Source organism: Erythrolamprus reginae, chromosome 2 (genome assembly GCF_031021105.1).
Source record: "Erythrolamprus reginae isolate rEryReg1 chromosome 2, rEryReg1.hap1, whole genome shotgun sequence".
Lineage (NCBI taxonomy): Eukaryota > Metazoa > Chordata > Lepidosauria > Squamata > Dipsadidae > Erythrolamprus > Erythrolamprus reginae.
This window is the reverse complement of record NC_091951.1, coordinates 83,850,841-83,865,007: the sequence shown is the minus strand read 5'-3', so window position 1 is coordinate 83,865,007 and position 14,167 is coordinate 83,850,841. Positions and strand designations below refer to the sequence as shown.

At 35.4% G+C, this 14,167-nt stretch overlaps 1 protein-coding gene across 1 annotated transcript in view; it reads right to left on the bottom strand.

Annotated features, from left to right (window-relative positions):
- The window catches only part of PHF2 (PHD finger protein 2), a 155,241-nt gene that overhangs the window by 128,823 nt on the left and 12,251 nt on the right, over positions 1-14,167 (bottom strand). The window lies entirely within an intron of this gene.

Below are 14,167 nucleotides of genomic sequence, written 5' to 3'. Positions count from 1 at the left end.
TATCCTCAGTATGTCTTCTTTTTCTTTCTTTTTTTAATTCCGTAGTAGAACTGCACCATTTCATTGGCAAGTACAGTATGCCAACAGCTGAAGCTAACAAAAATACTATCTCTTCGTTAGACATTTAGCTGTGCTCCACTGTAAAGGAAACAGCTGCTTTTCTCAAAACCAGACAACAACTTCAGTTTTGCTTTTTTTTTTTAAAGGGAGATAGTGAGAGCAGTATGACACTTAAGCATTTGTTTTTGGTCCTGTGATATATATATATTTTGCATACAGTACTTATACAAGGCTGAAAAACCTATCCCAGAGCAAGCCAGCATAAAACCATGGACTTTATTTTAATACTAAATTCGTGAATGCAAACAGTGTTAAGAAGAAGGCAGTAACTGCTTTGTCTTTCATTTGCAGACCAGTTACTGTACCTATAACCATCAGCCCAATCTGTCACTTCCCCATTTCTGGCATCTCAGCCCACTTGGTATCTGCTATATATTGAGAATTAGGCTTTCACAATTCTAGAGGGAAACGTGAATCAATCCATTGGACTTTAAAGACCATTTGCTGTTTTATTTGTTAGTGTACGCCTTTTATATAATATCCAGCATTGGACAAAATGCTGGTTTTTTTATTTATTTATTTTATAATCTTATTCATTCATTCATGTATGCCACCCAATCCCGAAGGACTCAGGGCATCTGATAGAATAATATAATCTATTCTATTCCTTTCTTTACATGTAGCCCTTCACTTATGACCATAATTGCACCCAAATTTTCTCTTGTTAAATGAAACATTTGTTAAGTGAGTTATGCCTCATTTTAGGACTTGTCTTGCCACAGCTTTTTTGTGAATCACAGACGATTAGTAACACAATTACTAAGTGGAATCTGGCTTTCCCCAATGACTTTGTTTGTCAGAAATTCACATAAGGGAATCACATCACCTTACGACACAGCAATGGTCATAAGTATGAACTAGTTGCTGAGCATCTGAATTTTGATATCATGACCTTCCAAACTATGACAATTACACATAGAATTTCAACATTCATCAATAAATATTTAGAAAATTTCTTAACAACCACAGGCTGTTCTTCATAGCTATATTAATATAACATTAATTTTTCCCACCCTTGGGTGAAAAGGAAAGTATATTAATATATATTGGATTGCCCCCACATCCCAGTCTCAATAGCAAACTAGTGATGCTGCCTTTATACAATTTAACTTTGTGTAACCTGCTCAATGCTGAAGATGCTACTTGTAGTCAAAACAAAAGATCGGCAAGCTTACTAATAAAAATCAAAGAGATTAAAATTTTAAAAAGAACATTATAATCACAGAAAGTACGACAACCAGCCTTACAACTGACAATGAAAAAATGAAGACGTGAATAGTGTTTGCCTTTTAGGAACAGCCGTCAACAGAAGAAATAAGCAATGCTAATAAAATATCTAGTCTCTTAAGCACACCCAAATATACTGCTCAAAAAGATAAAGGGAACACTTAAACAACACAATATAACTCCAAGTAAATCAAACTTCTGTGAAATCAAACTGTCCACTTAGTAAGCAACACTGATTGACAATCAATTTCACATGTTGTCGTGCACATTCAACTTTGTACAGAACAAAGTACAGTATTCAGTGAGAATTTTCATTCATTCAGATCTAGAATGTGTTCTTTGAGTGTTCCCTTTATATTTTTGAGCAGCGTATTAATTCAATACCCAGGAACTCATCAGAAGGGGTAGTCCCATAACAGATTTGTTGGATCGACTCTACAGCTAAACAGATTTCTCTCCCTGACCAAAACTGATTCAAGGATTCTTTTAGGTATCCTTTATTGCTGGAAAAGTCTGCACAAAGTTAACAGAAAAAATACACTTTAATATGGAAACCAGCTTCAGGGTAAGGAACATCTTCATTTTACAACAAGCAGGATAAGCCCTAGTTATATTTAATGTAAGAATAAATCTAAGACATAATGTTTAGTTCTTTCCTCCCAGTTATGATGTTCTGACATCCCTTCTTTAAGGATTTCCATCCTCTTTGGAGTGATTCCATCTTCTCTACCAACAAAAAGAAGCCTGGAGACAATAATCTTATCAAGAAATCTGTACATTGTGTATTTCCATGCAGCACTCAAATATGAGATGTGCCTTGTTTTAACATTTAGTATTATCTTTTTAAGTTATTCCTAAAGATTCTTGGCTTAAAATTTTATGAGATACAGTACTTTCATATTAACATTCCAATGTAAATCCATTAAAAAGAACCAAAACAAATAAACTTTTCCTGGTCATATCATATTTATAGGTAGAAGAGACTTAGAGACTGCGAGACAGAGTCAATGAGAAGATAAAAATATCAATTATAGTCAAGCCAGTTTATTTCTTACTAGTTAACATGAGGTTCCCACATGAACGTCAATACATGCCAAACCAAGATCAGCAACAATTACCGTATTTTTCAGAGTATAAGATGCACCTTTTTACACACACACACACAAAAGAGGGTGAAAAATTGGGTGCATATTATACCTCAAATATAGCCCCACCCAGCCACCCCCATTCTTTGGTCTCTGCCTGCCAACAATTTACCTCCTTGCAGCAAACAGTAGCAAAGCTTGATTAGCACAAACCACTGATTATCTGCCTCTTGACACTCAGCTGATTGATTGAAGTTGCCGGAAAGCCCACATGCTAAAATGAAAGTGAAACTAAAGCTGCACAGAGGCAAATTGCTGCAGGGAGAGGCAAAGGATGAAACCGGCTGTTTGTTTTTTGCTGCAAGGAGGTAAGTCAATAACTATAAATGTCTACAGAATATTCAAATTATTAGACATCTATTTTTAAAGACTGCTTTATTGTTGCTCTAGACAACTTAGCAAAATAAAGAAGCTTTTTAAAATAAATGCTTCATCCGAAGAGGTCCAGTGCTATTGTATCTTCTTTTAAATAGCAGAGAATACTTTCAGAAAGCCACATCAAATTTAAAGATCTGTAAAAGTATAATCTGAAATGTCCTTTTTTAGTATTAAGTATTAGTATTAAGATAAGGCGACTGAGTTAAATTCTGACTTAGTTGTGTTTGGAGTATATCTATTTAAATAATTGGGAGGAGCTAGTATGATTACATTTAAGGAAACTTTCTGGGATTAATATACTGCCATAATGTACATTTTCCCAATTCTCCACCCCATGTCAGTTCAGTGAAGTAGTGGGTGTGATGTGCCGGTGCCTGGGTGAGATGAGGATCTGGATGGGAGTCAACAGGCTCAAACTTAACCCTGACAAGACTGAGTAGCTGTGGATACTTAAATGCAAGCCAATTAACACAAGAAGCATTATAAACAAAATACCCGAACTCCTCCTAAAAACTGCTAAATTTGACATGATATTAGTCTGTGAAATATCGCTGAATGCATCCCTCCCTGACACCATTATCAAAGTAAGAGACTATCATGTTTATCTGTCTGGTTGCAAAACCCACAGAGCAGGTGGAGTTGCCATCTTCTATAAAAAGTCACTACACCTAAAAAATATTCAAGTTACACATGAACTTGCTCCACCAGAAACCATCATCTGCCATCTGTCCTTAAAAACCACACTTTGCTTCCCAGTATGTTATAGAGCCCCCAAATACGATATCACACATGCAAACACGTTAACCTCACTACTAACATGGGCAGCCCCTTACCCACATCCTCTTATTTTGCTTTATGATCTCAACCTACCTGATATTAACTGACACTAAATGAATGTACAATTTAACCCATTCATTCCACTCTATACAATGCTATTACCAATCTAGGGCTTGATCAACTAGTAACAAACAACACTAGACTCAACAATTGCCTCGGTCTCATCTTCGGAGTCTTCAGAGAAGGACAGCATATAAATCTAATAAATAATAATAATAATCTTCTGCAACACTTTACATTCAATTTATGGACTGCAAATAAAATAAGCTTTTTTCAACCACAGCTTGATTGACTTTTGTCTCAATATACATCCTTATAAAATTTACTTTATTTACTTTATTTATGTTTATATTTATACCTATAGCTGCTATGTTGTACATATTCGATGAATGAAAGAAAGAAACAAAAGAAAAGAAAGAACCTACAGTCAAGAAGACAGACGCAATCAACTGGGTACATAAAACCCAACTGCATCATGTCAAGATTATGCTACCTCATTCCCATCTCATTTGTATTCCAAGCAGACAGGATAGAGGTATTGCCCTACACAAAGGTTTGTGCCCAGAAATAGTTTGTTAGGACACACCAATATGCAGGAAGGCCACATTAGGTGAAAGGTAAACAAGTGCATTTTAAAGACAATAAGTTAAGAAACACAGTCTGTGTCTCTTAAGAGTACAAATTGTTACTCTGTTTCTTGAATTGAAAAGAAATGTGCGCTATTCTGTATCTGAAATTTTCTTAAAAAGAAATTTAAAAAGAGAGACAAAGACAAAAAACCCTATCTTAATAAAATATTGCATTCTTATTATATTCTCTCCTTTTTTTCTTTTTATCAAACCAAACTAATTTTTAAAACAAAAAGATCTACCTGTGTTTACACACTAGAAGTAGATTTTTTTTAAGTCCATAGAAAAGAAAATAAGGAACAACTGATTCAAATTATGTTGAGCACATTATGATCATGCAGAATTGATCAGGATGCAGGTATAAAAAAACTTTTTATTATTACCATTATGGTAATAATGGTCCCAGACCAACACTTTCTTCCTTCCATTCTTTCATTCAGGTAATGGACTTTATTTCTTTTTCTTAAGTTTTATATTCATGGAATGTTACTAAGAAGGAGTTATATCTTAGAGGAAAAAGAAAGGTTTTCAATATGGCTTCATAGAAACTACTCCCCAAGGTAGATCTTTTCCATTGACCTTCTTTGGAATCATTATATGATATTCTAAGGGTTTCACCAAAAGCTCCACAATCTTAACTATTACTGTAGAATTTAACTGACAATTTACTAAAGTTTTCCTTGAATATCTCCCCAAATACCTTGCTGATAATTCATACTGACTTGAACACAGCAGCAGGATTCCAAAATCATTGTTAAAAGGTCATTGTTAATAGTCCAGGAAATTATAACTTTATTTACTGAATTCAATAGTTAGAACAAGTTGTTATGGAATATGTATGAAAGATAATTATATATGATAATTCTATACGATAAGCGTATCTATTTAGATAAGTGTTAGACAAACTTATATAAGTATTATCTATATGATCATAATTCTATATGATAACCAATCCTTGCTTAACATGACTTTCAACAATGCTACTTACAAACCAATCATTTACCTAGGACTACTATTTTAACTTCCTCCTCCTTCTCCTGCTTCTAGTTCTTTTCATCCTTGCCCTCATTCACTTCTCAGTAACGTCTTCACATTTAGTTGCACCCATCACCTCCTTAACATCAATAATTCCTTCATGCATTTTCTTAACATTTCTCAAAAACACTCAAAAATGTTTACTCAATAAAAATCTTTTACTAAGGGGGCATGTGTAATTCTTCTGGTCTACTTATACACAGCAACCCATTAATATTTCATATACACTCTTTTTCATCTTATATGGAGAATATTGAACTGAGGGTTTTTTGGTGCGGAGGGTGTTGTGTATGGTATTGTGCTCTATTACTAACTATATTATTATTATTATTATTATTATTATTATTATTATTATTATTATTATTATTATTATTATTATTTTGAAAATGCAATAGGTGCATTTCTGGTGCATTTCTGTAATGGGTGTGTGACATCACTTTGAGATTTTTCAAGCCTAGAGGCATCACTTTTCTCTTGTTAGAAAAATATGTTTGACAAATAAAGATAAAATCAGGGAATGAGTATGTTCTCACCCATGAAGAGATTGCACTCTTAGTATTTGGTATAGAATGGATTGTAATAGATATAAAAGAACAGCAACCATTGAAAAGTGGCATGTTTATATTATTGAACCTTACTTAGTCTGAAATTACTACTACAAAGAGGAAACAAACACAATAGATTCTGTTTAACGTAGCAGTAGATATTAAGCCACTATGAAGTCCCGGTGTGTGTGTGTGTTATTGTTTTGTTCTGAAATCTGGGAAATAGACGTGACTAAGAAACATTAACTTAAAAACCTGTGAAGTTTGTAGGCTGTTGTTTAAAGTTATTTGTCTGTTACAGGCAGTCCTCAACTTACAAACAAAATTGGGTCCAAAAATTGTCTGTTCCTAAGAAGGCAGTTGTTAAATGAGTAACACGGCATTTTTATTACTTTTATTACCAAGGTTGTTAAGTGAATCACTGCAGTTATGAAGTGAATCACACTGTCGTTAAATGAATCTGCCTTCCCTCATTGACTTTGCTTGTCACATATCAGCTGTAAAGGATCTTAAATGGCGATTACATGATCTGGGGGCACAGCAACTATCATAAACATATGCCAGCTGTCAAATCTCTGAGATAAACACGTGTGATACACACACTGTATTTTTCAGAGTATAAGATGCATTTTCCCCCACCCCTAAAAGTAGGTGAAAATGTTGGTGTGTCTTATAGACCAAATATGGCATTTTGGGGCTTCATAACCCTTCCACATGTCACGTTTTTGCCCTCCCTGGTCCCCAGAAACAGTCTGCAATGCTCTGTATTTTTGCCAAAAACAGGCCCATTTTCGGGGCTCCCGAACCCTCCACACATCCCATTTTTGCTCTCCCTGGCCCCAGAAGCACTCTGCAGGCCAAAAGCAAGTGCATTTTTGGCCAAAATGGGCCATGAGGAGCACTACAGTGTTTCTGGGGGCTGGGGAGGACAAAGATGGGCCGTGAAGAGGGTTCGGGAGCCCAAATTGGGTGCTTTTTTGCCCAAAACAGGCCTAATATATATACACATACATATTTTATATATTTACATTATACACACATACACATATATATTCAAAGGCAAAGGCACAGCAAAAGAGACCTTTAAAGGGTATCTGGGTTATATGTAATAATACATTATTTCATTTCAAATCTAAACACAGCACACAGAATTTGTGTTTTCAACCGAGAGTAGTTTTAAATTATTGAAGTATAGGGAGTTTCAGATATGAGCTTAATCAAAAACTCATTTAACCGAAGTAATGAACTTCATAAAATTTATAGATTTCACTTTAGCATTACAAATATCACAGTACTATTATTACTCTATACATATAGTTTTTTGGAGAGAGAATTTCCCCGGTCCACTAATTTGCAAATATTAAGTAGAGATATAGAAATTCTATTCAAGGCTGATCCACAAAAGATTTCTACAATCAATTTCATAAAACTTTTAACTTAGCAAAAAAAATGCCCCAAAATATACCTAACCTTGTAGTGTTTAGCTACATAAACAAAATTTTATATCCTAAATATTGTGCGGATGTAATAAAACCGAAGCTTATATCCATTTGAGTTTATAATATACAGTGCTGTATAAATTCTGAACAAGATAAATTGAAGAAAAATATCTTTTAAAATGCTGTACATGTATGTTACACATACAAATCTCTTATAGCTATATTAGTTATGTGCTCTTGACTTCATGCAATTATTTTACTAATGCGTTAGTAATCCACATCCTGCAAGCAATCTGATACAACAATCAAAAATGGATTGATGCTATGATGCTATTAGTTTGTTCTTTTCATCCATAGGAAATAAACACCCTTGGAGTAATGGGAAACCTGTCTGATTAGCAATTGGTTACTTCAGGAAAACAGCCCTCAAATGGGGGCGGGGGAATCGATCAGCTTATATTGTGTAAATACACCTTGCCTTACAGTACTATAACATCTTTTCACAACTTGAAAGGATTTCTGCTCAATTTCAATTCTCAAAAATCAATTATGTGGCAATCTAATGTTTGCTCCTTCTATTATTAATTAAAAGCTAGTAGATGTCCAGCAATGTCCACACAATTCTTGCAATATTCCAGAGCTGGAACTCTAAGCTAAAGGAAAGGCCAAAATGCTACCAAATATGGAAGATTTCTGGAAATTATCCAGTTCAACTTCCTACTCGTTGCAGGTTATTGCTCCATTATCCTTTCTCCAAATAAAGCCAAGCTTATTTCATTTTCACATTTATCATAGGTTTTTAATGATAAGTTAAAATCTGCTCAACTTTGGCTGTGAGAACTTTAAAAATAATAATTATACGGCTCTTATAACATTCAATGATTTCTAAATCCTTTTCAACATTAAATCAATTTTATAAGTTATACAAATCTTTTATAAAATCAAATTTTATTTTAAAAATTAGTAACTATTTAAATTTTGTAACCTTCCAACAATTGACCTACTATAGTTTATGTTCCCTTTTTATCCTCAACATTTAATTCAAACCATCATGTACCAATATAATATAAAATTATTAATTTATAAAAACAAACTTTTAGCAAGATAATTATGTTAATTATATATACTGTACTTATTTACAAATAATAGTGTTAACGTGGATAAATGTAAAATAATAATTCTATTTTTTTCCCTTTCTATTGACTTTCCCCTTTTCATCCATTCTCTTTTGGTCTCTCAAAAATTCCACTTTTTATACTTTTTTTCCTTCCAACCTTTTCTCTTATTTTTTTATTTTTCTTTCTTTTACTTTTATGCTAATGACTTCTTTTTTTCCAAATTATTTTTCTTCTTTTTAAGTCTATTATTTGTATAAATCTACTCTCAATTCCTCCTAGTCTCTTCTCCCTATTACCCCACTTATTTTTTATTTGCTTCTTATGATACCAATATTCCCCTCTTACTTTTTCTTTGTCATTGCAAATTCCAGTATAATAATTGTTGTGATTCAGCCTGAGGCTCCTCAAGGACCGGCTGGAGCTCTGCCGGATCCATGCCCAGAGGAGGAGGACAGTGAACAGGAGGGGGATGACCAGGCAGACGGGGGAGAGGAACGTCAGGAAGAGGAGGAGGGAGAACAGCTTGAGACCCCCGGGTGGGGGCTCTCCCCAGCTAGTAGCCTGGATTCATTGGATGAAGACGCACAGGCTATAATAGACATGAGGCAGCGACGTGCAGCTCAAAGACGGGACCAATTAGAAAGGTATTTCCATCCCTGAATTGGCAACAGCTGGGTTTGGGTGTGGTTCTCCTCAGCAGGGTTGAAAAGGCAGGCCCGCCCTTACAGTCTTGTGGAGAGTTATCAACTGGGAGTCCTGTGACCTTGCTTCGATTCTTGGCATCTCTGATTTTGGCTTGTGGCCTAGAATTCTGGAAGACTTGGGGGAGGCGTGGGGTTTATTATCTCCAGCGTTGGTTATGCATGTGTAGAGATGGACGAATTCACGAACTCAATTAAGGGAAATAAATTAATAGAATCAAAAAGAACATGGCAAAAATGGCACGAATGGGTTCAAAAGAGAACATAAAAGCAACATAATATGAAACAACAGTACAATTGAAACGACCTACAGTTACTGTGTATAATTAATGAACGTAATAGATTTTAGAATTTAAAAATATAAAATACAATGTATATAATGAAAGGAAACCGGTCAAAACTTACTGTCAGAATGTTAACTGAGAATATGTATAATCTGTAATTCAAAATAATATGTGATGGGAATGACATAAGAAAAATTAATAAAGAGATTTAAAAAAAAAAAGAATCCTGTTTTATTGCCTGGCCTTCGTGAAACCTCTGTGAAGCTTCATAGTGTTCCTGTCTGTAAGAACAGTTTTTGTTACCTGTGTTTGCGTTCAATGATATAAACTGCCCTTGCTTTTTACCAGTGTGTCTGGATACTCTTTTTGGTTGGGGTTGGCATCTGGGGGGACCCAGACAGAACAATAATTAATCTGTTTTTTATTCTCAGTCTCTTTTTCATCTGTGTAATCTCCTTGTTCTTCATTTTCTTCATTTTCCTTTTCCACCATTGTAAATTCTAAGTGTTCTTTATGATCCAGCTTCATTTCTGTTTTCTTTCCACCTCTGATTTCCAAAAGGTACCATATTTTTTGGAGTATAAGACACACAAGACATACAAGATGCACCTTAGTTTTGTGGAAGGAAAATAGGGGGGGGATCTACTTACCAGGTATCCATCTGGCTAGCGTCCTTAGTCTGGTCATCTTGAGCACACTATTTTATCCCCTGGTTAGTGTTGTGAGTGATCCTTGTCCACCTCAGGCCATGCCTGATTCTAAGGATGATGAGCCAGGTCCCTCAGGATACCCTGGGCCAAGAAGGCTATCAGAGGAAGATGATGCTGAGAGTGAGGCAGACAGTGATTTGGGAGAAACAGAGTGGGCTGATGTTACAATGGGAAATTGATTTCTGTCAGATAGTGAGGAAGATTTATCAGGAGATGATTCTTGGATTAATCCACGCTATAGAAGGATAGCAAGAAGACGAGAGGAAATCCAAGAATATAAGGTATTAATCCACAGTTTGGTATGTGATGTCACTTCCAGGATACATATAGAAAGGTGGCTGGGAAAGGGGAGGTGTGGTCTGACAACGTTGTGACAAAGAATGGCTGAGAACTTGTAGCGTTCCTGAACAAATATGCTAAAATCCTGAGTTTTGCTTTCCGAGATGTTCTGAAAACTGCATCTGTGTGTTTGTAATGAAGCTTGTAATGAACCTTTGATTTAAGCCTTGATTTGTTAGCCTTGTAATCTAAGAATTTGCAGAGGATTGGAATGTTAGCACGCTTCCCAGAGTTTGAGTCTAAGCCGAGATAGACTGCGTTATTTTCTTGCTCCTGAACATTGCTTTGCAAAATATTCATATATTATGCTAAATTATAAAGAGTTTTATTTCAAAGAAGTGGGTTTTTGAGCCTTGGAAAATTACCAAGTGTAGAACAGTTAGGGCTTAAAAAAATCCTTATTCAGAAAGAGTAACAATGAAAGAGCTTGCAAGCTGGGAACAATAGCAATAGCATTTAGACTTATATACTGCTTCACAGTGTTTTACAGCCCTCCCTAAGCAGTTTACAAAGAGTAAGCATATTGTCACTAACAATCTGGATCTTCATTTAACCAACCTTGGAAAGATGGAAGGCTGAGTAAATCTTGAGCCTACTGAGATTCGATCTACTAAACTGCTGGCAGCCGGTGATCAGAAGAAATAGCTTGCAGTACTGCACTTTAAGCACTGCACCACTAAGGCTCCTGGCATCAATAACACCTGGTTAGGGCTGGCTGCTCTAAGTCCTTCAGGATTGGGTGGCATAGAAGTCGAATAAATAAATAAAATAATAAATAAATAAACATATTCGGAGCAAGTATGGCAATGAAAAAAAGCCTGCAAAGACTTAGGGCTGGAAAACCGTTCTTCACAGAGAGTAATGATTAAAGAGCCTGCAAGGTAAGAACTGGGAAGATCATTAGCACCTAGTTAGGGCTGGGGGGGGGAGGGAAAGCATCAGAAAAAGATACATTTAGAGTATAAGATGCACCCAAATTTTCAGCCTTTTTAAGGGAGGAAAAAAGTGTGTCTTATACTTCAAAAAATATAGTAGGTTTTTGTGTCTTCGTGGATGTATTTTAACATCTCCATCAATTCTTCATAGATACACACCTTCATCATGTCAAGTTCACAATTCACAAAGTTCACCAATTTTTTTTACTGATCTTAAATCCATATTATAATTTCTTTGTATTTCACTCCAATCCAGTTTAGTCCTCTTATCTTCTATCTGAAAAACAGTGCACCATCAAGCACAATAGCACAACACATACTGCTTTCAAGTCCTTTCAAGCTCCTAGTTATCTTACAAGGTCAGTCTCCACCTGCTAGCAAATTCAAGCTTTCCACAGTCTGTTGCAGTATTCTCTTTTAACTAGCAGATGGCATTGCCAGTTTCTCAATATAACAAAACAACTCTCTTACAAAATAGTCCAAAGTATTTTAAATCCACTTACCACGTATAAAATATTTTCTTCAAATTTTTATTAATTTTATTCAGTCTCTTTAACTTCCACCAAGTCCAATTATAAAGACAACCTGAAATTTGGGTTTTTAAACTTGTTCCTTTAATTTTCTTTATGGTATTTCCAACTGCTGGATAGCTGTTTACCGTACTCTATTTTAGTCTCTTTTGTCTCCTTTTGAATTTTATTTTTTTCTTTTGTCATTAAATTGACCAAGCACTTTTTCACCTCTCTCCAGCACGAACGCTTAGATCTTATCACCCAAGAAATCCAGGATCTCTCCATTTCAATCAATCTGATCGTGGTCATCCCAGCTAATGGAGGGAGAGTTGTTTTCCACAACTGAGAGGATGGTGCTGGCTCCCTGGGGGATTTGTAAGTGGCCCCAGAGCACCAACTGGTGCCTCTTTTCTGCAATGCCCCTACAGGGCATATCTGACCTAGTTCCAATCTAGTTCCAGGTCTCCAAACAGCTGGGATTGTGGTTCCCTGCAGAGGGCAGGAGACACCCATAGCATTGGGATGTTGGCCATGCCCCCTCTCCACCACCAACTAATCTGACTCTGCTTTACAAACTTCCTGGTGTATTAGGCAAAACAGAGAAGAAATAAATACAGCAATCTTTATTTTCTTAGAAAAGAAAATTAATCTAAAGGGACGTGCATCAAATTTACTGCCACAAAAAGGAAAAACTGGTTTTAAAAAATATTAACATTAACAAAAAATATTAATGCAAGTTATTTTGTCTTTTTAAAAATATGAATATAAATATGAATTAACCAGAATCCAGTTCAAAATAACATTCGATTAAAATGAAAATTACAATTAAGTGTGCTAGGCAGCAACTACTATAATCAAAACAGAACCCCAAAACTATATAAATAGAGACATTCAAATAGCTATTCATATAATTTGCTGTACTAAAAATAGATTCCTGTCCAATTTGTCTATGCTTCAAATTTAATTGACTTTTGCAAACTATGAAACTCTGTTTATTATATTATGATGTTTCTTGTCAAAATGATAAATAAGTTACATTTATAGCTTCAAACCTAAATCCTGAATTGAAATATTTGGTTACTGATATTATATAGTTCAAAGCAAGCAGGAAGATGCCATACTTGTTTTGCTAGATGTTTCAATATTCAAATGATAAATGCTCATATTATTTGCTGGATTAATATATTGTTTGGTTCATGGTTCACCTATGCTATCTTTGGATAGGGTAATTATGGATTGTTCAGTAAACCATGGCTAAAATCAAGGCATATTGCAACTGAAAACTTATTTTATTTTTATTCAGAAATGCTATTATAGTTTTATTGGATTGATATTCACCCAGCGCTAAAAGCAGAAAAATGTGGTTGTCTCAGCTACTGCGGGTGTAATTTACAGATATAGTGCAATTTGACTCAATTGTTGCTTAGCAAGCACAGGAGTAACTGTCACTCATGACGTTATCTAGTTTGGGTAATGAAATCTCTGCAAGAAAACAACTAAGTTCAGAGAGCACCAAGGATTCTTAATTTCAACCCTGAGCTACTAATACTCTACTTTATGGATAGTCTCCAGTCCTTTCCAAAGTGCTAGTCTTGGCATTATGTAGGCAGATGTCCCTGCAGAAACCAGGGATCTGATTTCTCTTGCATACAAAAAAAAAAAGGTCATGAACAGCCATCCTCATAGACCAGAGGGAAGGAAGTAGCTATGCATGTGGAGCTGGACAGATCTCCATATTATCAACCATATCATCAAAGAAGCCCCACAGCCTATGGCCACAGAAAAAAATGGCCTAGAAAACTTTTCTTTTAAAAAATGGAACCATACAGATATAAGCTGCTTCCTCCACAGTAATTTAAGAATGGAACAAATGCAACATTGTAAGACTGTGCCCTTTAAAACTGGTTGTGGGGCTTTGTGGCCTACAATTTAAGGGACCTGTTGGTGAGTCCTCAAAGATAAACAATAAATTCCAGGGAGAAATCCCTATAGTAGAAATAATAATATCAATAGCACTTAAACTTATAAACTGCTTCATAGTGTTTTTACAGCCTTCCCTAAGTGGTTTAGTGATTTCGGGGTAGTGATTTCTGACAGTCTCAAAATGGGTGAGCAGTGTGGTCAGGCAGTAGGAAAGAATGCTTGGCTGCATAGCTAGAGGTATAACAAGCAGGAAGAGGGAGATTGTGATCCCCTTATATAGAGCGCTGGTG